The 25,254-nt window shown below is 45.4% G+C and overlaps 1 protein-coding gene across 1 annotated transcript in view; it reads left to right on the forward strand.

The window, feature by feature from the left end:
• CACNB2 (calcium voltage-gated channel auxiliary subunit beta 2) overlaps window positions 1–25,254 on the forward strand; it is a 1,223,908-nt gene that overhangs the window by 670,240 nt on the left and 528,414 nt on the right. The window lies entirely within an intron of this gene.

Below are 25,254 nucleotides of genomic sequence, written 5' to 3' on the forward strand. Positions count from 1 at the left end.
GCATTTATCATAACATTTCATAAAAACAGACCAAGTATTTAGCTATGATCATCAGCTTGCCACCATAACCAACTCTGTACTTCTGCATCGAGTATAAGCATTGCAACAAGCTAACAGTGAAATACAGGCAGGCTTCTTAGTGGAAGCACAAAACCTTTCATCAATCAAAGTCAGTGGAACCGACATGCAGGTGGAGCCTAAGCCACTGTCTCAGAAGTACTCAGAATGTTTTTTTGTTGACCATTTAAAAATAGGCAAAAGTTGCACTGTAAAGCCAGAACTAAAAATCCATATAGATTAGTGTAGCACCTGACATCCCATACTGCTCTCAAACATAAAACTACAATCTGAGGTCTGAAGTTAATAAAGGGAGGGTGCAAGGACTGCAATCTATTCCTCATGAGTTCCTGCCTCCCATATGAGGTGCTGCCAGAGAAAAAGAAACAGTGTAAATTATCTAGTTATCTAATTCACTTTAGTAGCATTACAATGTCATATGTTTGACCCTGAAAATTGAAGCCCAGGCAGTCTTGTGGCTGGTGACTGCAAGAGCTGAATAAATAAACAAAGTAATCACAGCTTCAAGTAGGGAAGGCACTTTCGTCTGTGGAAACAGACACGGTATGTGTTAAAACTGGGATTTCTGGTTGGCTAAGGTTTACGCCAAAGCAAGGCAGAAACCACCATTCTAGTCAGGGCAAGGGAGTCACACGCCAAGATAACCCCTGCTCACCCCCTTGGTATCTTGGCACGAGCAGACAGGCTTATCCCGGAGGCAATGTGTAAAGCATTTACGCACGCACACAACAGCAACAACATCCTAGGCACACCACAAAAGGAACTCCACACAAGGTTATATAAAAATTACTTTTGTATTGTCAAAACACATCAGATAGTAATCACACAATATACATTGTGCCAACTGGCACAGGCAATATTCACAGGGGATTATTTACACCAGGACAGGGCCACGTGGGCCACTGTCAGAATCAGCACTTAGTAGAACTAGCACTTAGAATAACTGTAACACAAACTGACAATTGTAGAACACCACCAGTAACCACTGGTAAAGGTAGGTACACACTACGCAATACTAATAACCATAGGCCTAGATCACGCAGGGACACAAACTCACTAGTATACCATACTAGGCAAAACAAACTTCTAAGCATGAGCACCTTTAGAAGTATAACACAAGCCTAAAGGCAAAGCACATCACGCAGCAATCACATTTAGGCCTAAACAGTATAAATACAGTAGGCAATCTCCTCACTAGTCTAAACACATTAGACCCTACCCCCTAAGCATAACTCACATTTAGGGGCATAAATCACAGTGAAGTAAAATCTCACTAACACCAACCTCCATAGGTAAAACCATCTCTAGAGGTATCATCACAGGGTGCGTAAAACATACTAGATGCTTTACATTTCCTAGCACCACATTTAAAGCACATGAATCCCATTATTCAATTATCATCACAAACATAGTGGAAAATCACATTGTGCAAAAATCACATTAGGGCCTTGCGCCCTATCCACATACCAGCCCCCTTGGCCAACTGGCCATCTCAAGGAGGGGCTCAAATGCCCTGTGTCCAGAATGTCAGGGTGCGCTGCCAACGCAGCGCCAGTCAGGGGTGCGCCATCGGCGCAAGACTAAACGTTGCAGCTGCCCACTACTTGCTGGCAGCTGGGAACAGTGACAGGGCCTAAACGTTGCAGCTGGCACTAAGTGCTGCGCAGCTGTAGAAGGCCTGGCACCTCTGTGCCACTTCTGTCCCTCTCAAGGACTCTCTCTCCCTTGGAGCCTAAACGATGAAGCTGCCCACTAATTGCTGGGCAGCTGGGAATCAGCAAAACTGCGACAGGGCCCTCACTGGTCCTAGGACCAAAACTGCACCAAACAGGGGGGAGCCCTCTAGGCTCTGGGATAAAACATGCTCATCGTTGGAGCCTTCTGGCTCTGGCACAAACATAGGCGCACTTTTGGGAGCCCTCTAGGCTCTTAGAACCACTGAAGCGTTGGGTGAGCTCTCCAACCTGGGGGAGCGGCCCGCTGCCAACCGGGGCCACTCTATCCTCTAAAATGCCCCCCTTTGCTGGTGGAGCCTTGTGGGCTCTAAACAAATCCAATAATGCCCCCGGGAGCCTCGAGGGCTCATAATCTAATAATGCCCCCGGGAGCCTCGTGGGCTCAAGAAATAAACTGCCCCCAGGACGTTGGGGCGGCCCTCTCGCACGTGGGGCCACCCGGGTGCTGACAGAGCACCCCGACACAGCCACAGACATGGGGACCCCGCGGGGCCCTCCCAGCCACCATCTCCACGTTGGAGAGGCCCGCTGCACGCACAGGGCCGCTCGGATTCCGTCTCTCTCCCCCCCAGCTCCCTTGAACACTCACCGGCTGGGGGCGACGGCAGCGCTCTGGGGTGGCGCCTTCCACGCGGGGCTCTCTCTCCTCATGAGAGCCCCGCTTTGCGTCGCGCCCGCCTTACGGTACCTACGGGCAACAGGCGGGGCTCTCCCTCGGTACAAAAGGGGGTGGTGATGGACGGAGCATCCAAACCAATCAAACACTCACACCCAGTCAAAAGATCTGGGTTTAATCCATCACCGTTCTTTAGCCCACTCTGCCACCCCAGTTCAGACATGGCTATATGCAAATCAGTCTGACCCTGTGCCTCATGGGAACAGTCCAGCCCGAACCGCCAAGCCATGCCTTCCCTGGACCGGAAACAAGCTTCCGAGGACCGGTTTCTGGCATTACAGCCGTCTTCAGCCCGGCTTGCTTGAATCCAGTGGCAAAGTGAGCAAGGGACTCACGTCTGAGCATACCCTGCCACAGGGCTGGACTGTTCCCATGAGGCACAGGGTCAGACTGATTTGCATATAGCCATGTCTGAACTGGGGTGGCAGACTGGGTGTGAGTGTTTGATTGGTTCAGATGCTCCGTCCATCACTACCCCCTTTTGTACTGCTTTGTGGGGCTCTCCCTCGCACAGGGGAGCCCCGCTGGACACAGCAGCCTTGCCCGGAGCTCTCTCCTCTCCAGCTGCCATTCCGGGCTGCCCGCTCTCGGCCCCGCCCACATCCTCTGCTTCCGGGTCGCGTTAGGCAGCGGCCCGGCAGCGTTTTTAAAACACACAGCTCGGGCTGCGGCAGTGATTTCTTTGGCGGCATACAACTGAGGGGTGGGCACCCTTGAGGAACAAAATTACGATGCGGCCATAATCGGGGTGGGCACCCGACTTTAAAATAATTAAATAAGCGGAGTGGCACCTGCGGCGGTTTAAGGAAACCGCCGTCTCACCATGCAGGGTAGGCTCCTGCGCACCACGCACAGGACATTTCAAAACAAAGCGCTTCCCAGGCGCCAAAGGGGACAGAAACCCTGGCCCAACAAAGCAACTGGGGAAAAAGGGGTTTCAGCCAGCACTGAGCATAAAGAAATGGAGCAACCAGCTCCTCAGCGCAGGGAAGTCCTCCAGTCCCCCTGGCAAGGCAGAGGGGTCCCAGCACACGGCCCCCATAGGTGAGGAGGGAAGGAGAGTCCCACCAAGTCCTGGATCTCAGAAAGATGGAGCAAGCAGCTCCCAAGGAAAAAGGAAAGTCCTCCAGCATCCAAGTCCATCCAGGGGCTGGGCAGGGCCCAGGGAGGCAAGCCTTCCCCTGGGCCCCAGCAGCAGCACGCCCCTGGTAGATTCTAGTGAGGAAAAACAAGAACCTTGAACATGAGGTCACAGCCTCATTTTATACACAAAAATCCCTTTGTCTCTAGGGTGCAGGGTGGGGGAAAAACCAGACGCAGCTGGTTTTGGAGTACTCTGCTATGCTCAGCCCCTCTCACTATTCACTGGCCAGGCTAGGGTCATCAGTCGCACCACAGGGGGCGGAGCCAGCATTGTGGAGGGAAAGCCCAGCCCTATTCAGGTCCCAGGTGCACTCCTCCCCAGCCATCAACATGCATAGCTCCCATTCACCACCGGGGCAGACCCATCCTGACTCCTGGAGCCAGGCTCACCAGCCAGCTCCAGCCAATCACAAGCCAGCACATTCACTGCACAGACACACCAACTTCTAGAAGTGGCACTTCCACACTAGACACATGAACGCCGCACACATCATCACGCAGAATTCAATCTCACGAGTTCGCACATACCAACCCTGCACTCCCACACATCAGAAAATACCATGGTCATACATATTCCCCATGCATTCCTATGGGAGGGCAGGCCACTCGCCACACATACACAGAGAGCTCACGCACTTTACACTGTACCACAGTGAAAAAGTGCGCAGAGGCCTAATATCACCAACACCAGGTTACAGAAATAGGCTAGGAAAAAGCAAAAAGTTTCGGAGTGAACCAGTCAAAAGGGCCAGGTCCAACAGTATGCCTAATCAAAACATACACTCCTGGCTACCAACATGGGCAGAGCCGAATTCCCTATCTGTAGTACTCCGGAAAACGTTGTTTTAAATTGATTGCAATATGTCTGGCAATAATTGCTCTGTCAAACCAGACCTAAGGATGCAGAAACAAGCAATACACTGCAAATCATAACTCAAAAAGGATCCACAAGAATCATCGTCATTCCTCTACGATTTCTGAGCATATATGGAATATCTGAGGCAATCATGCACATTACAACGAACAAAGCATATATTAATATAGAATTTTAAAATCACCATAAAACATTCACTGCCTGAAGTCTCAAACATACAATGGTTGTAAATCAGGCAGTTGTACATTGAGGCAGCTCTATATTCTAATTCATACAAAATCACACAGAATCTAATGCAGTCTGTATATCATGACTCGGAAGAAGTCAAAACAATAGTCTTTATCATGTTTAGACATAAGTGAAACCTTGTACCCATAGTTTACGACACCGGTATTTTTGGCAGTGGAAGCCTTGCTTCTCTCAAACTCAGCCATTGGGGAAAGGAAACAGTGTAGCCTTAGAATCTTTTACCAAGCTTAGTAAATCAAGTAAAATAATCTTGCCTTCCCATCCTATTATATGGAACTAAAACAGTCAGACCAATTCACAAAAGCATTTATGACTATAGGAAGTGGTATTGCAGGAGTACTCTTTTCTGTACTTTTAGATGACTGTGTGCCCGGGCTGGAAACTAAAATCAGCCAATCAAAAATAGACAATTCAACCCTAAAGACTAGGATGGGGCAGACTTGAGTGAGGGTGTTCTGTCCTGCTCTGCGAGCAGCCCCTTAGACTGCAGACCACTAGGGAAATGACAGACTGGCAGAATATTTGGTCCGGCCCTGTATGCCTTTGCAAATTGGCCCCAAAATGTCCAACTCCTTGTAAAAGTAGAAAGACGACACAGTCTTTTCTATTTGCACTAATTGTATATGTATATTCGGTTAATATTCCAATTTTATCAGCAGTTTAGATGGTTTAGGGCAAATTCACAAACACATATAAGAGAGGTACAAGAGTACTAAATGAGTGCTGTTTTATGTATTCCAAAATGCCATTTTGAATGAGCTGCACTATGACCTTATAAAATAGGGAATTCGTAATCTTGACACATGCTCATCTCATATAACCAAAAGAACAACTGTGCTCTTAGCTCTAAATCTGGCGCACTCTCAGCCAACCCTGGGTCTAATTGGCTGTTGCCAATGCTATTATTTGGAGATTTATCTGGTGTCTCAGTTGATGCCACAGTCGCAAGACTTGATTCCCTACAGGTCCACTTAGTCTTTTATTTTTCTGAGGTCAGTAAAATGAGTACTATTGGGTTGGGTAACAATCCATGATCACATCAACAAAAGACTATTTAGAAGTAAAAAGTCAGCAGTCATTGTATTCTTAGGACTGTAGTTTCAGTTTCCATTGCACACCATCGGGCTGTATAAACCGCGTTGTCATAGCTCAGTTGGTATTAGAAGCTCAGTGAAGAATGGTCTCAGAGATTTAAATTGCAGCTGGCTAGTCAAAGCATCTGGGATACTGAAAGATGCAGATACCAGTTTCTGCTAATAAAACAGTGCATTCTGGAAGCTTTACTGCTTTTCTTTTACTACTAAAAACACAGATAGATTGTTTACCTTCCAGCTGTATATGGTCAGATGTTGGTCAGATGTTGGAGCACAATCCAGGCCTTTGTTACGTATCAAGGTAGACACCTGGAGGAAGAGTTGAGAAATCCCTGCCAATCTGAGCCTCTGTCATGACCAATTGTTGTGCAAGTGGGCAAGGACACATTTACTTGGGGTGATTTCTGTAAAAATACTGTGTGGCCTTTTTCAAGAGCTAAATCCAACGCTGGATCCATATTGCCTCTGTATAAACCATATACTAGTCTAAATCTGGGTAATGTGTGAAGTATAATTAGGTGTCCCAGAAACCTTTTGGTGTGAGTGAAGAACCAGTGAAATCAACTTTAAAGTCAAGGAGAATGCCTCCACTGAGCTTAGGCATTTCTGCCTGGTAGTTCAGTAAACTGCAAGTTGAAAATTACCAACGGGTAGAAAAATGGTTCATGACATGCTTTATTCGGCCCATCCATAAGGGGAAGCTCCCCGAAAGTTATCCCCTTCTGTCTCTGACTCTGTGACTAAATTTATCACCAACCTTGGCATGCTGCAAATGTTACATAATTTAACAGATGCTTTTGCACTCCAATAAACCTTTGCTAAAGTAGTAAGCTAACACCAAAGAACTCTTTTAGGTTGCAGCCTACCAGACAGTGCAGCTGTCTGGTTTCCTAAAGACATCTTAGGGACATTCGGAAGGTTGACCTAGGAGTATATTCTGCCCATTGCTTAACATTGGCTTTGTGGTTTGTAACTCACTTTTTCTGGTATTCTTTTTGCAGGCTTTATTTGCCTTAGGCTGTTCAGCTTAAGCTTGTCCCTCCCGTTGCCTGGACCTTGTTTACTGTATTTTTCCATGAACTCGCTCTCTGTAAACGGGCCTTTAAATTGCATTCTTATCTTGCCATGTTTGCTGGACATTCAAAGACAGAGATCAAATGTCAAGCGTTGTCTCCTGAGGAAGCTTGTTTTACTTTGCTTTCACTGACTTCAAAGTGAGAGTATTTATAGGAATGAGAAATGCAAATCATTCTCCCCATGGAGCCCGCTCGTGCCCCTCCTATGCTCCAGTTTACCAGGCTGTAACAAAACCCTGAAATAGGACATCACATAACATGCGGATGACAGATTTTTTGTGTTCAATCGCCGTGTCTGTATTTGCACAAGCTGTCCTTAGCAACCATTTGTACTAACAGCCCGAGCCTAAGGATGCAGTAGCTTTTGAAAAAACTGAAAACGCATGCAGGCCTGCACACAGAAAAGACAGACACGCTGTGGTGAGAAATCCGTACATATGCCTATGAAATTCATGGTAGATTGCATCAGCACCAGTGGAAAGAGAGTGTTGTTGTGTGGGAGTGACGGCTGTAGATGGCAACACATTTCTGGGGAAGAATAATGCGGGGTTTCATGAAGCAAACCCTCACCCAGCCTCATCTTTGAAGCAACAATAAAAAACTCTTGTAAATAGTGGAATAGTTGAGTATATATGCTCGCAGGGAGTGTGAGCACGCCTGCTAGTTGCCCCAGATGGTGGCACTTTCCCTCACACCATCATGTTTGATCTAGCTCTTTCAGACCCTTTCAGATACTTGGAGTGCATTTTTTTCCAAGACCCTATTTTGACATTTGGCTGACATGCCAGACCCTGACATACCAGAGATTTTAGATGCAAAACTTCTGAGGTTATTTTCTTGTTGGCTTAGAACATTAAGATATCTTTAGCTTGACAAGAAGCTGACTGACTCAGCCCCAGACCTGCTGGAACTTATTAATGCCTATGCCACTCTTCATTACTTTAGAACTCAATGAAAGACCCGGTGCTGCCCAGGTGGCTGACTCTACACCGTCTCTGTATTTTGTATAGTTTTTTGTTCAAATGCAATTGTTATTTCAATTGAAAATATGTTGTCTGGATTGGCAGAACACTACCACACCATACATACTCCACTCTACGCCACTCCAAACAATGGCACTCCACTCTACAAAACTCTACTCCTCCACGCCACACTCCACTTTACACCACCCTAGGCCACTTCACACTAGGCCACTATACAACACTCTTTAACACTCCACTCTATTCAGTCTGTCACTTTACTCCACTCTACTTACTCCACTCCACTCTGACACTGTATGCCACTCTACTACACTCTACACAACTCCACTCAATGGCACTCCACTCCATGGCACTCCACTCTACACCACTCCACTCTATGACACTATACGCAACTCTACACCCCTCCTCTCTCTGACACTCTACTTTACTCCATTCTACTCCACCCTATGCCACTCCACTCTAACAATTTACTCTACTCCACTACACTCCCCTCTACAGCACTTAACTCCACTCTATGCCACTATACGCTACTCAACTCAACGCCACTTCACTCTAGGCCACACTTTCCACTCTACGCCACACCACACCACACCACTCCACTTCACTCTTCTCTACTTTACTCCACTCTTCGCCACTCCACTCTACGACTCTACTCCACTTTATGCCACTCCACTCTACTCTACTCTATGCCACTCTACACCCCTCTACGCCCGTCCATGACATTCCACTCCAATAAACTACACTAAACTCCAGGACACTATACACCACTAACTTTTAACCATGATGAACAGCAGCCACACTGGTATACAACATGGTTAACACACATTGGCAAAGCCAATAGCTCTTGCTTGTTTGGAGATATAATCAAATCTAGATCTTGCAGAAGCCCAGAAGGTAGAGGCAACATCCTTTTCAGTTATCGATTTTATTGTCTACACTTATTCTAGAATCCTTATTCCAAGCATGTTCCATAAATCGCTCATCCATGTGGAGCTGAGCGCTGCTTCCTTTGTTTTAAATTCTGAATGACAATTTTCCCACCTGTTGCTACTCTACTAGCTACTCAATGGCCAGCTTAAGTGGGTTGAACGCATTTCTAATGAGACACAGTGAGGAGACTTTCTTTGCATCTGTCTTGGTGCTCTGTAGGAGAAGCCTAGGTTGAGGGCATAGTTCACAGTGAACACAAAGAGGTCACCCCCCAAAATGTATATCATTTTCCTAGCCCAATTCAATTAATTCCTTCCTCATAGTGAGCACACTAGCTTGCACACAAACACACACACAGACACACACAAATATGCACACACCCACACACACACACCACACTAATTACTGGATTTAAAATGTTGAAAACATTTATTAAACTAGTTTGTACCCTCACGTCTAACGTAACCTATGGAGCAAAACACACACTGGATATCTTCACAAGGAAACCAAGGCCATTTGATCAATCGTATTCCCAACACATATCACTACCATAAACACGTCGAAAGGCATACTTATTTCCTATTGAATTTCTCATTCCCAGTTCTGAGCTTTCAAGTCATGTAGAAAAGTATTTCCAATCCACTACAAACTTCTTCTATAATGAGCTATATTAGCTCTAGCCCAGGCAGTGCCAATGAACGATAGTGGCATAGTAGGTGCTGAGCTTCTCGCCATATATATCACCTTCTAGAACATCTACTCTTGCGCCTCCATTCATTTTGAGCTCTAGCACTTCAGGCACTGAAACAAGAACTAAGAGCACTGCTTTAATGTTTGCAAGAGAGAGGGGTCCCTTCTTTACCAGTAAACATTCCTTAACAAACAAAGGACATTTTATTACCGGACGATAGAACAATACATCCCTAAAAGTGCAGGTACATTTCCTAGACTCCCCTTCAGGCAGGTGGCCCTTGGCCAGGTGCCATTACTCAAGGTTTCCTTTCTTATCCATGATAACATTGAATCCTAGATGACTCACCAGAGAGAAAAGAAATAATAATGATTTATTTAATCCTCTGCACTACCTGGAGCTGCAGAACACTAATAACCTAAGTTCTTGATATTGTGAACACACAGTCCCATTCCACATCAACAGTGGCTTTGACTGTGCTTAAAGAATGGCAATCTAAGAAGTCTCAACACCCTCTTCCTGACCAAATTGAAACATGAAAAGCAGTGGTTCATCAACAATAAAAATCGATATGTTCAATTAGATTGGAATCACCCATAGACTAGCCATTCAGGCATTCGGCTTTCAGAAATTTTCCCAATGGCCTGCAAGTGAGATAGATACTTTTCTGTCTCGGCGGCTGTCATGTTCCAACAATAAGCACACCTGGTTTCAGCTACGGCTCATTGTGAGTACCTGCACACAACTCTGTGACCTGCTTGCTCTTCTAACTCAAAACGGCACTACTTATACATACTGTTTTTTTAGAAAAATAAGTTACCTATAAAACAGTGGCTTGGTTCTATCTCACAAATCAACATAAAAACATAGAAGCAGGTATAACAAAATTGTCTTCCTATACAGTCATTATTAAACAAGCATTGAAAATGCAACAGGTCTCGCCTTTGATTAAGTTAAAGCCATTTGCTTTGCTAATGGTATTTTTACCATCAGATTCTTGTTTCTAAATTTTCTTTGTCTTACCAACCCTAAGAATCCCTTGTCCGTTTGATCTTTTTGTCTGCTGATAAGTGTAAAGGGGGGAAACACCTCGCCAATCACAATTTTATCAATGACCAAATCAAATGAATTCTAAAGAACTACTGACCACTAGAGTAAAGTTTGAAAGTTTATTACAAAGCTAAAAACAACTGAATCTACAAGCAACTCAGCAAGAGGTTAAGAAAATAAACTGGCACTAATACAAGCATAATCCTACGCAGGAGTCTCAATCGACTCAAAATAATAATGAGTTATTTCTAAAAGCATCAGGCAAACAATAACAGTCCCCACTTGAAGAGTTGACTGCATCAAATCAAAAAGAAAGAAATGTTATTAGTCTATCCCTACACTAACACTAAAGTGACATCCCTACTTAGCATCATTTCCAGGCGAGAGAAAAGGTGTCAGCAGTGAAGACTTCCAAAGAAGTACACTCTCTTTGAATAGGTAAGTAGCCAAAGCTACAGGGCTCGTTCTAAGATGCTCCTTCTCACTTCCCTCCTAGCCTCCTTCTGCTCCACCCTTGGGGCACTGTCCCTAATACAAAATCCTAAAACAGTAGGGCACGCCCTTCGCACACCACCTTCAGGCAGGTCTTCTTCCAGTATGTTTCCATCAAAACCTTGATTTCATCCAGAAACCATTAGACGACCTTGGGTCCCAGGCACCTTCTCCGCTTAGAGTATCTTCTCTTCCAGTGTACTCCCCTGGCGCCTTCCCCTACTATCCTAACTCCTAAAATAAAGAGTTATTCTGCCTAACGAGACGTGTCCTTGCACCTGCAACAGAAAGCCTGTGAGAAAATCGACCTTGCACGCACACAAATTCTACAGTCAGCATTTGACTAAGAAAAAGAGCCTTCCCAAGGAAAAATACATTTCGGGCCTGCAACATTCAGCTAACATAAGAAATCGTAAATAGGCCTTCCCTTGAATGTATATGCGATCAGACCTTTACATATTTAAACATGCAGTTCTAAAGTTACCTTATGATCATTTCATTTCATAAACATCTAAAGCATTACATTTTATTTGTTAGCAAAACTGCACGTGCAGACTTTAATATGGTGCACGTTTTAGTCCTAGTGCATCACCTTGTACATAACAAATACATTCTACATCATCTAAAACACATTTTCGATTAAACTCTGCTTTGGTCTACATAAACTACATAGTTACATTTCTAATCACCCTCATATATGCGATGTTAGTACTACATTCATAATGATCACACGTTAATACAGTCCTCTAAATATGCAGGTGCTGACTATCAGTGATTATGATGCACCCCTACAATTTTTAGAATAACATGGCGCTCTGTTAGTATTGTATAGCAAAGCAAATGGCTTTCACTTAATGAAAGGCGAGACCTATTGCATTTTTATTGCTTGTTTTAGGATTGGAATGGATTATACCGTAAATAAATAAATTAAATAGAAAGCTACGCAACCTTACCAGGGCCAATGAAACACATTTAACACCACATAAACATACCTAAAAATATAATCTACCATTTACCCTGCTACAAAGCAGAAATGTTTTCAAGTTTTCTAAAAAGCACCAAATTAGAAACACACAAACATGGCATCAGTGTTTAAAAAGTAAACACATTATTACAATATAAAACGTAAATCTAGATACGTAAACAATATACAAACACAATCCGTTCCGTACCCAAAAATACACTTCCATCCGTACACAAAACAAAATTACACAAAATAACACGCAATGTTCCTGTCAGTTAATAACTTTAAACAGCATATAAACCCACATAACATTACAGCAGGTTTAACATGCAAGGAGGCGCTGCAAAAAACATGTTTTGCACATGTGACAAAGAAGCGCGATGTTAACAAAACAAAAAAAAGCAGACATATAACCCTTGCGATTACATTATGCATAACATTACAGTAGTCTTAACAAACAAGAAGGTGCTGCAAAAATACGTTGTGCACATACAACAAACAACAAACAAGCGCGACGTTAACAAAAAAATTACAATAAGGCGGACATATGACCTTTGTGATTACATTACAGATTCTTTAACCGCATGCACATACAACAAACAACAAAAAAAATTCAAGTTTTCTAAAAAGCACCAAATTAGAAACACACAAACATGGCATCAGTGTTTAAAAAGTAAACACATTATTACAATATAAAACGTAAATCTAGATACGTAAACAATATACAAACACAATCTGTTCCATACCCAAAAATACACTTCCATCCGTACACAAAACAAAATTACACAACATAACACGCAATGTTCCTGTCAGTTAATAAATTTAAATAGCATATAAACCCACATAACATTACAGCAGGTTTAACATACAAGGAGGCACTGCAAAAAACATGTTTTGCACATGTGACAAACAAGCGCGATGTTAACAAAACAAAAAAAGCAGACATATAACCCTTGCGATTACATTATGCATAACATTACAGTAGTCTTAACAAACAAGAAGGTGATGCAAAAATACGTTGTTCACATACAACAAACAAGCGCAACGTTAACAAAATAAATTACAATAAGGCGGACATATGACCTTTGTGATTACATTACAGATGCTTAAACATCGTGCACATACAACAAACATCAAAAAATATAATGCTTTAACAAAAGTGCCAGAGCAAAGAGTGCCTGTGTACGGTGGAGAGCAAAGAGTGCATGTATAGTACGGTGTAGGGCGGGGAGTGCATATGTTGGGTGGAGAGGGCCTGTTAAGGGTGGAGAGTGGAGGATGCTTGCGTGGATTGAAGATCTCACCTGTGGAGGGTGATGGAGAGTGTGGTGGGGAGTGAAGCACATCCTTGTAGGGACAGTGGAGGGAAAGGAGCTGTGCCACTGCAGGGGTAGAGAGGGATCCAAAGGCATGGGGGGAGGGGTGAGGGCGGATACAGATCGGCACAGAGTGTGGAGGTGAGAGGGCAGCCTAATGTTGTAAGAGAGGGTGTGATGTCACGGCCAGAGTGGGAGACTTTGGAGCATTAGATCAGAGTCTTGCGTCGGCTTCGTGACTGAAATGAATGTGCCCTTGTGTAATGTAACCGGTGCTCGGGTAAAGAGCTACAATGCCTTCAGGGTGAGTTGGTGTTACATACAACTCGCAGACACAACAATGAGCAGAGCAGGGTGTGAAAGAGATTTATTCAAGGCAGTGGCAGGTGGCCCCTCGTTTGTGATGAAAAGAAGATGAGTTTTCACCTCTGGGGGGGTCACTTCCAGCACTTCCCCCCACATTCCGGTGAAAGCAGCCTCTGCTGCCCCAGGTTCTGCCTGGGACCCCATGCAACACCCATCACAGGCCCCCACAGACCAGTGCTGGGGGGCCTCGCCTGAGACTCTAGCAATGGAATTAGAGCATGACGCCTTCCATTGCATTGTGGACCCTGTAGTTTTTGCGTAAAGCCAGAAAAGAGAGGCATCCATTAGATGCGCCTGTTCTTTCTTGCCAAATTATATGCTTCTGTTTCTAGATTAATATTTTCCTCAGCTGCCGGGCATGTATGCTTTCCGTCCAGTAATGGATTAAAGATCTCCTGCCTGCTGTATCTAAAGCGCATTTGGTGCCCATTGTGTCTATGATGAGCTGAAAAACAAAGACTGGAGGGAGGAGGGGGAGGGTAGGGGGGTTTATTGAACAGGGGCCCTTCACTGCAACAATAGTAACTCGAGTTAGGGATGTGGCTCAATTAACAGAACTGCTGACTTTGGTCCTGGGGACCCCTGTTCAATCCTCAACGTAGGCTCTATGAAAATATGCTGGTATTATTAAATAAATGTCACAAATATAATTTATTTACAGCCTCGTGGGACTCTTGCCTGGCCACTCGTGAGCCTCGTGGGACACTTGTGCTAATTGTTTAGTGAAGTGCATTGTAAAAGGCATGATGGATGTGGGACGGTTGCAGGATCAAAACAAGCAAGGGAGGAGGGTGTGCACAGAACAGATGCCCTCCAAAGGCTCTGATGAGCAGGAAACTGAGGGGGGAGTGCATTGAACATGCGCCCACCCTTGCAACAAGAATAACACAAGTTAGGAGTGCAGTTCAATAAACAGACCTGCCCACTTTGGTCCTGGTGACCCTGGTTCGTGCCTCAGAGTAGGCTTTATAAACAAGACTGCGAGCCTGGCGTCAAGTGTCGTGGAAAAGAGTGCGTACAGACCAGTTAAAGGAGACAGTATCACGCTGCATGTGAAAGATCCAGTCCGTGTGGGCGGGGCAAAAAGTGGACAGGGCGGCAACAAGGAGGGACTAAAAAGCCTCCTTAACAATAGAATGCCAGCGTTTAGCCTAAGCTATGAAGCGAGCCAATGGGAAGAGGGGGAGGTGCTTCAAGTACCCTTCCTCAACCGTATTGATTTCAAGAAGCTCTTGAATGCCAAGAGCAGCGCATGCTCGCTGCTATTGACATCCGAGACCTAAAAAAGTGAGCAGCTGTCCTTGCATCAGATCGATATCCTCAAAGTGCAATGTGACGGATTGAGTTTGGCATGTGAACTATGTAACTGTGCTAGCAGAACAGTCAAGAGATACTCTTCTATTCAGAGCCATTCTTTATAATCTAAACTAAATTACTAACATCACAGACTTTACTTATTAAATTTTGAATATTCAAAAGACAATATATTTCTTTGTTCATTAGAAAGGGATTGTCCCATAAACTGTCAAAGCAGATTCCTGCCAATGCCACCTTTAGTTGTGTAACACTTGAGCACCCTCATCTATGTAAGACGGTGAACAACCTTTACAACGCAACTTTTACCACGCAGTGCCTTTACAACGCAACTTTTACAACGCAAACCATTACAACGCATTGCGCTGGGGGGCGCTCTAGGATAGGGAATAGATTTAATTTACTATCCAACACCTTCCCTACTATCCACGGGGACTGGAGTTGGAATAGTAAATTAAATAATTCACTATCCAACACCCAAAAGCACTATGCGTTATAATGGTATGCGATGTAAAAACCGCGTTGTAAAGGCATGCGATGTAAAAGCATGCGTTGTAATGTCATACATCCATGTAAGACATTAATGTGCAAGCCTAAGGGCTGCTCAGTACGGCTGCCTTGAGGATTTTGCTTTTTTTCATCCTCAAAATGTGTTTAACAAATCACTACTTAAAAGTGAAGTTAATGCAGCCCAGCAACTAGATAGAACGAAGACACAGCATAAAAGTACAGTGTTCTAAGATCTTCAGCAAATCCTGAACCAGCAATCAATATTAGGAGGAGGTTGGGGCACACTGTCTCACATCCGAGCACTCAGTTTGCCCAGATGCATGATAGTAAATGCAGTGTATAATAACACTTATTTCGGGGACAGGCTTTAGTTTTTTACCCTTGTTGGTGCAGCAAGTGCTGTGTATCTCTAGACATGTGTTTCAGGATAGTTGTCCTTTTGCCGTAGAGAACAAAAACAATCTTTTTGGGGGTGCTGGAAATGCTGCCCAAAGTCTTCTCATGTGTCTGTAGCACTCGCTGGGCGCAGGTGCATCAACCAGAGCTTGTCAGCTCATTGGTTCAAGGCAGCGTTTTCAAACAGGAGGAAGGTGGGTGCACACTGCCTCACATCCCAGCACTCAGTTTGCCCTATGCATCATAGTAAATGCAGTGCATGATAACACTTATTTCGGTGACAAGCTTTAGTTTTTCACACTTGTTGGCGCAGCCAGTGCTGTGTATCTCTAGACACGTGTTTCAGGATACTTGTCCTTCACTAGAGAGCAACACAGTATTTTTGGGGGTGCTGGAAATGCTGTCCAAAGTCTTCTTAGGTGTCTTTAGCACTCGATGGGTGCAGGTGCATCAACCAGAGCTCGCCAGCTCATTGGCTCAATATTACTTCCCCTATGGTTTTTGAGCACCCAACAAAGATGTATGAGGTTGTATGAAGATTTAACCTACACAATCTTTTGAGGATATCAGCTTTTACATAAAAGACATCTTGATTTTAATCCCCTGCACAGTCCTTTCTTATGGATTTGGGCTACATAGATCTATGTTGAATAACCCTGTCATAAGAGCATCAGCTACCTCTCCAGAGCTTGGAAGAAATCCTAGTTTGGCAGAGAAGGTATGATGTCGCAATGGTGACAGAGTACACTCTCTGCTAAACTGTTGGACCACCAAGGGGTTAGCAGACAAAAAGTATGTTGACGACAGAGCCAACTCTGGCGCCTGAATACTCCTCAGACGGCCCGATGGAGTAAAGTTATCTGATGTTAGCCAGATAATCTGACTGAGCACCTCATTCAGGGTGGTCAGTTCAATGGCTTTTCTTTGTGGTCTGTCATTGCCAGGTAAAACCTGGTGTTGAGAGACAGAAAAAAAAGAATAGTGATCCCCACACCATAGAAGAAAGCTCCCATGGTGTGGAGGTCAAGAGTGTTACTTTTTCCTAAAACAAACTCCTGCTTTTTGGAAAAAGTAAAACTGTAAAAAAGTTTCTGCCAATGTTAAGAGTTGCACGCAGGTCTGACAGACAAATCTAAATATGGTCCGCAGTGGTCCCTCTGTATGCAGGGCAATGGCCTCCACCATCCTGATGGAGTAGCCTAGGGCCTTCATACTGTAACTCAGCCCCCCTGTTTCATAGCAATAGAGTTTAAAAAAAAAATGATAATGAAATAGGACAGATTTACATTAATAGTAGGCTTGCAATAATTGAAGATTAACCAGAATAAAATGATTAGGCCCTATATTTCATTTCCATTGTATTCAATATATTGGCATATGTTATGCTGCTTTAGAATTTTACAAAACTGTTGTAGAAAGGGGCCACATGTAGCTTGGTAGAGGTACTCCTTTGTAAGGTAAAAGCCGCCTAACGCAGGAGAACTGCCACAGTCATCATTCATATCATTTATTTTCCTGGTTCTCTGAAAACTCAGGCAGATAAAGGGAAGGGCATCAATAGGGGCTGGGACAAAACTTTGACATAGGGAATATGCCCCCAGCGTTGTTGATGGATTAACAGGAGACTAGAAGAATAATAGTTGAGTGTAACATATGGTGGGTTAATGTGTCTTCTTGTTATAAACTCGAATCAGCAATTCCCCTTTACCACCATTTTTTTACAGAGTTTCTATAGCGCAAACTTGACCTGGTATGGGAGTGCTGTACATAGCACCAGTTGCGTTACATTAGGACACACATTCATTTTTGTTAGGCACGGGGAGAGTAAGTGATTTGCCCAGAATCACAGGATGTTCATCGTCATTGCCGAGACTCGAACCCAGTTCCCCAGATTTGAGGTCGACCGTCCTAGCCGTTAGGCCAACTCCTCTCCCAACATTGTATGGAATACATGAACACTCTCTGCCGGAAGGCCTAACCTACCTACACGCTGACAATAAACCACTGCAGATTAGTGCCCTTCACAGGAATCAGTCTCAAGGCATGCAGCAAAGCAAACTATATCTAATTTTATGTATTCTTTATTACTATTAAAATCAACTGCACTATACCACCTTCCTCTATGTGATGACTAAAAGTCCCCTTTTGTAAAGTCTGGTTATTTAAGTTTTTCAAAGAGTCACCATTATGTCAGATACTGGCTCCAAACATTTACATTAAAAAGCAAAACATCATATGTTTTCCTCTCCCAGAACAATGGCCGAGAAAACGTAGATGCAGTCCTTGAGATTCTTTTACAACAAATGTACTTTAAAGGAAATACTTCTTTGGTATGGTACTTTCATTTATTTTAACTTCCACACATTTGTTACAGTAAGCCTAAGCAGTGCTACAGACTTGCCGACAGTGGAGGCTACTATTAGTGCACATTCCTCAAAGAACTGGGAGTTTTGCCAGCATTCCTGCTTTGACATAGCACACTGGCACATTCCCTTTAAATCAAGTACAGCGCACAGGATTAAAGTTATGTTATATTAATGACATGTATAAGTGAAGGATAATTGCAGTTTTAAGTGAAACAACTTAAAGCAATGTTATGTTCTTAGCTGTGTTTCGGTGTAATTGGAATGAATACTTTTTATTGACCCTACATTAAAGAATACCAGATTGGTATCCAATTAAAATGAAAAGTGAATCCATGATAAAAGGTACTTATGCTAATACACAAAATTGAAGCAACTTAAAGGTAATTTGCAAAAATGGTCTAGGAACATTTTGTTCCATTCAGCCTTTTGCTCTTTACCTCTATGACGACAAAGCTAACATACACATATATACAAATAACAGTACTCGAGTTCAAGTATGATTTTAAGTCGGAGTGTGCAATGAATAGAAAAAAGGGGTGGATCCACACCTGGATATCCACATAAAATACATTTCAATACAACTAATCTGTACAGTCAACCATTTTCCTGAAATCTGGCATAGTTCTGTTCCACATCGACCTATGATGGACTAACATGATTTCAATGGTGACTACATGTATGTTTTGTTAACTGAGTAACTCTGTTCTTGATAACGTTTCTCTTATTATGTTTGTTTTGAAGTTTTGTAAATCTTTGCTGCCTGTCTTTTTAAAGTCTGAGTCCATCAGTAATGACAGAAATGTTTTCAATTTGAGTACCTAACATTTCTGACTTTACTTGCAAATTTCTACAAATATAGTAATATTTACTCAATGATTTTTTTGTAAATTAAACAACTGTTGCTAAAAAGAGAAATGGGTGGGGTAAGCTCAGACCCAAGTGGAAAGTTCAAGGAAAGCGTCTTATATAACTATTTGAGAGTGGAACGGCATAAATACCTACAGTTACAAATGTTTTCCTTGCAATATTTATTATGTTATTACCATTTTATTTTTTAATTAACATAGCAATTATTTCTGCAGGGTAGTTTTGTTTTTCATTGCCCAATTTAAACAAACTAAAAATGGAATATAATATAAACTCATATCATCATGGATTTGCATAAAATCATTGATTTACTTGAATGGTTTCTGCCACCATTCTGGTACTTCAATGGTGTGAAAAGCAAGGATGATACTCACCAAGAGTGTTGCAGTCATATACACTAGGGTATTTATGAGGAAGTAGTGACAAAACATATATACACATTAGCTTATCAGTTTTGTGACAAATTGACAATATTCACATTTGCTATGAACCTTTGTTTTTCACGTTAGAAAAATGTGCTTAATTCCCCCAAGACAAAACCCTATCATTAAAGTGAAAAAACTCAATTGACGGTGTTAGTACCATTGCCACGGTGGAATACTTCACTCCCGGTACTCCACCTACAACATTTGGATATGTTCAGCAGACATCGCTCCAATTTACATGCGCCACAGTCACAGTGGTTCCTCTAAATATATGGCAAGTGTGCCTTGCTGCTCTGTCAACATGAGAGTGCTGCATGACAGGCTTTCATTTTGTTTTATTTTCAAAAACGAAATCCCAAAGCGGGATTTTATTTTTGAAATATAAAAAAGCCAATGTCTCCTTCACCATAGAGGTTTTCTGCCTTGGCATGGGAGTCTGTGAAAAGGTTTTAATTTTATATACTGCCACATTTTAGGTGGTGGTTTGTAAAAGGATAATACTGGCCATGTATACACCCAATCTAAATCATGTCCGCGGACAAATAGCCCTTATTCTGTCGGGCTGTTCGAGAGGCGTGTAAGTGGTGGAGACGGAGTAGTCTCTACCGTCTACATACTGACTGTCCGCCCTTCTATACATCAGGGGAACAGACCTGCAGGTTGGCGGAAAGGGTACTCCATCACTATTGGTACTGCAACTGAGTATCCTTTCTGTCAACACCTAAATCAGGCCCCTAGTTTGGTACTATCAAGTGTAGCAAACATTTGGGAATTGGTCTGCGGTCTTTGTGTTGGAGTTGATTTTCCATTGGATAGTATCTCCATCAGTAGGCTTAACATTGCATATTGCAAGAGGTGCAAACCTGGATGTCAGCAAAGATTGATTGTGCATGGAAACTGAAGTCTATGCTTTGTCCTCTTGGTGTTCAGCACAGTATTGAAGCAGCTGCATGAGTACTATAGATAAGGGCCTAGATGTATCAAGCCTTTTGTGAATCGCAAACGGTCTATTTGCATGTTTTGGCATGCATCAAAAAATCGCAAATTGGAGGAGGAGCTTAGCGCACACCCAAGATGGTCGCGTGTGCTTAGAGCTCCCGGACCTTCGCCACCTCCACCGACTATCCTGTACCCTATCCTGACTTAGAGGACGGGTTCTTATTGGCGCGGCCCTGCTGATCGTTTCTCCGTTTTCGGACTTCGATTTGGACCCCGGGAGCCGCAGTTATGGACTTTTGAACATTTCCGGCCTGCTCCATGGTACTGCCCCGGGCTTGGTTTCTCTGCCAGCCGGACAGTAATTGAACAACAACGGATCATGCGAGTCTCCCTTGCCCGTTCTTCGACTTTCAGTTTCGTTTCTCGTGCTTAGACCTCTTTGACTTTGCCTCGATCGCCCTGGTTTATTGCTCTCCACCTAACCACGAATCTCCAACTGGTGACCTGGCCTTTCACTACTCATTGCCTGGTGGTAGATCCTCGTCTTATTCATCAAATTGCTTCGGGCGTATCGAGTGTAGCCATTTTCACTAGGTCTCAGAATACCCTCCGGGGCGCACGTCCCAAAATGGCCACCAAGCCTGAGGGAGAAAAACGCAAGACCAAACCGGCAATGCGAGGGGGCTCCGTGCAGTCTAACGTTATGGACAGATATACCCTCGTTAAGGGCTCTCCGGGTGCCTCACCTAAACCCCCGGCCAACGTTGGAGACGAGGCCCCGATGGGTGAAGATCTGTCGTTGAGAGACGTCATGGGCGCCATTGCCGGGATGAAGGCCACACTGGGTCAACAGTATGAAGCCCTGACCCTCAAGTTGGATACGGTCACAATTGATGTTACCCTGATCAGGGCTGAACTTGCGAAGACTAATGAGAAGGTCAAATCCCTCGATCTGAAGACATCTAGTCTTGTTGCTGACGTCTCCGACTTACAGGCAGAGGTCGGTAACCTGCGATCCGCCCGTGACTACCTCTCCCGACGCGTGGACGATTTTGAGGGTCGTGCACGACGGAACAACATCCGTCTGGTTGGTGTCCCGGAGACGTTGGAAGCATCATCGGTGGACCTGCTGGTGGAGGACTTAATCTTGAATCATTTAGCACCCAAGGGCCTCAGCAAGTTTTTTGCAGTAGAACGTGCACACAGGAGCCCGGGTGGCCCGCCTAAGCTGCGAGCCACTCCGCGTCCCACCATTGCTCGGTTCTTTAACTTTCGGGACAGGGATGCGATCCTGCAAGCCTCACTCCTATGTGGTCCTACGGCTTATGAAAACACCGCAGTCAGTTTCTACCCAGACTTCACCCAGCAGGTTCAGAAACAGAGACTTGGATTCCAGGGGGTGAAAAAGAGACTGAGGAACAGAGATATGAAATATGCTATGCTTTTCCCGGCCCGGCTACGTGTGGTTTACAATGACCGAACATTTTTCTTTGATCATCCTGGGGCGGCAAGTGACTGGCTGGACACGCTGCCCCCGGGACGAGCTCCATCTGATCGTTCTGAACACTCCGGCGGAGCAGAGGGCGGCCCGGTGGAGCAGGAATAGGGAGCGGAATCGACTCCCGGGCCACCGTATTGACTTTCAGCAGTGGTTTGGGGCTACGCCACTATTATTTGCTAACATGTTGTCTGAGTGGGGTGTGGGTGGGGGTTGGGCGAGTCTTCCTCCTCTGGGGTTCTTTTCGTAGAATAGTTGTATGTTAGGGCGACAGGCACACTGCAAGTTGGGGGGGCTTTTGAGTCTTACGCAGGGGTGCGGGTGGGGGGTGTGATGTATGGGGTTTCTTTGGGGGCTAGGGGGTGGCAGTTCACGTTTCTTTGTTTTTCTCAAGGCATAGTATCGATGTTCTTCTGTTTTACAGTGTCGCGCCTGGGGTGGAGGGGGGATGAGGGTGATCTCTGGGATGGGGGGTAGAGGACTAAGATTACTGTGTTGGAACGTTAATGGGTTGGGAGATAGGATCAAGCGGGTGTAGTTTTGCAGCTGCTGCGACGTTTGTCCCCTGACGTGGTTTGCTCCAGGAGACGCACTTGCTTGGCAATACGTGCCATGCAATGGATAGGCGTGGCTATCGTCTCATTGCGCACTCAGGTTTCACTTCTGGCTCCAGGGGGGTGGGCATTCTGGTTAGAAACTCCCTCCCTCTTGCTGTTGATGATATCATCCTGGATGATAGGGGACGATACGCCGCCATTGTGGGGCACTGGGAGGGGAGGGTTATTACCCTGCTCTCCGTCTACATACCGCCGGGTCTCCAGACTACTACCTATGCCGACCTGGGAAGAGAGCTCTTGGGAGTCCCAGAGGGTTTGCTTGTAGTGGGTGGGGATTTCAACTCTGTATTGTCTGGGAAGTGTGATCGTTACCCTCCCCGTGAAATCGCAAAGTCTCATTCCTGGTTGGGGGACTTCCTGGAGGCTCTGGGGCTTACCGACTGCTGGCGCCTGCTTCACCCTGGGCAATTACAATATACCTTCCACTCTGGGGCCCATGGTAGTCTTTTGAGACTGGATTATGTGTTGATGCCCTCCTCCCAGGCCTCCTCCATAAGGGAGGTGAGACATCTTGCTAGGGGTATCTCGGATCATTCCCCACTGTGGCTGGTCGTGGACGTGCATGCGGGGTCGGAGGGTAGGGTGGCCCCGATAAACCCATGGTATCTCCGTGATCCCAAGGTCAGAATGGAACTCATTAAAACGATTGACCAATACTTTGCCGAAAATGTGGGTTCTGTGTCCTCCTCTTGTTTCGTTGTGGGAAGCATACAAAACTGTTATTCGGGGCCAGGCCCTCTCCTTGATTGGCCATGTTAAGAGATGTAGGCGGGAGGAGGTTGTCCGTCTTGAAAATGAAATCACCGTTCTTGAGGGGGAGTTGGAGTCCGAGGTCACCCCGGAGAGGCTGCACCTTTTGGGTCTGAAACAACTTGACTATAGGGCGTTGGTGACTGACGCGGCGAAAGAGATGAGCAGGGAACAGCAGGGACGTCTGTATGATGTGGGAGATAAGGCAGGGAAATTGCTTGCTTGGCTGGACAGGAGGGAATGTGCGAGTCGGGTTGTCCCTGTGATTGTTGATTTGAATGGCGTGAGTATCACTGACCCTGCTGATATTGTGGAATGTTTCGCCGATTATTTTCGGGAAGTGTACTCCCCTGTGTCCGATAGACCTGAGTGTGACTCCCACTTGCTTCTGCGCGATATCTCGCTGCCAAGCCTGTCCGACCCTGAAAGGGATCTCCTGGAGGCTCAGCCTGCGGTCGAGGAGATCGCGACTGCCATCCGCTCGGTTCGGTCGGGGAAGGCATCGGGCCCTAATGGGCTCCCCATTGAGCTTTACAAGCTCCGTCCGGATGTGATAGCACCGTATCTAAGGTCGATGTTTTTAGAATCACTGGAGACGGGCTCTCTTCCTCCTGACCAAAGATTGGCCTCCGTAGTGGTTATTCATAAAGATGGTAAGCCACGTGACCGCTGCGACTCCTTCAGGCCCATTTCTCTGATTAACGCCGAACCAAAGATCCTGGCCAAAGTGCTTGCCAATCGTTTGGTTTCTGTCATAGGCGATCTGGTTCACCCGGACCAATCCGGATTTATACCACACCGCAACACGGCACTGAACCTCCGGCGTCTGCACGGAGTCCTTGCGCGGGCGGAGACCCTGCGTGAACCGGCCATCTTGGCGTCTTTGGACGCCACCATGGCGTTTGATACGCTGGAGTGGCCATATCTTTGGGTGGTTCTCTCTAAATTCGGTTTCGGCCCCACCTTTATCAACTGGGTAAAATTGCTTTACACTGACCCCTTGGCCCAAGTGGTGGTGAACGGACGCGTCTCGACCTCCTTTGCTCTCGGTAGGGGTACACGCCAGGGCTGCCCTTTGTCCCCTCTCTTGTTTGCCCTTGCGTTGGAGCCGCTGGCGGCCTGGCTGAGGTGGGAGCCGTCTCTGAGGGGCATTAGGTGGTCTCCGGAGTTGGAGGATCGTATATCCCTATACGCAAACGATATTCTCTTGTACCTCACGTCGCCTCGGAAGTCGTTGATCGTCCTTTTCGACGTCTTGACTTCTTTCCGTAAAAACTCCGGTCTTGTCATCAACTGGTCGAAGTCTTGCGTCTTTGTCCTCTCCGGCGAGGCTCCTCTCCTGCCCCGCGGCTGTCCTATCTCGGTGGTGCTGGAGGGATTCAAGTACCTGGGTATTTTTATTACCTTGGACCCTGTGCTTCGTTATGAACGCAATTTGTTGCCCCCTCTTCAGCGCCTCCGTGCTGATGTGATTGCGTGGGGCAGGCTCCCTCTTTCTCCTCTGGGACGAGCGGCGCTATTTAAGATGATGTCGCTCCCACGGTTTCTTTATGCGCTTCAAAACACACTTGACATTGTACCTGCCAGTTACTTTTGGGAGATTGAAAGTCTACAGAGACAGTTGATATGGGGGGGCCGTTCTCGTATTGCCCTTTCGAAGCTGACGCTCCCTTGGTACGATGGGGGCATTGCGCTCCCGGACGTCCGTCGCTATTATTGGGCCTCTCAGCTGGGGGCCATCAATCACGGCACTTACGCTCCTTTGCCGAACCCGGCTTTTGAGATGGATAAATGGCTACTGCCCGGTGGAGATTACAACAGGGCTCTATACGCCAAATCTGCCGGCAGATCTCTCAC

Source organism: Lissotriton helveticus, chromosome 10 (assembly GCF_964261635.1).
Source record: "Lissotriton helveticus chromosome 10, aLisHel1.1, whole genome shotgun sequence".
Taxonomy (NCBI): Eukaryota; Metazoa; Chordata; class Amphibia; order Caudata; family Salamandridae; genus Lissotriton; species Lissotriton helveticus.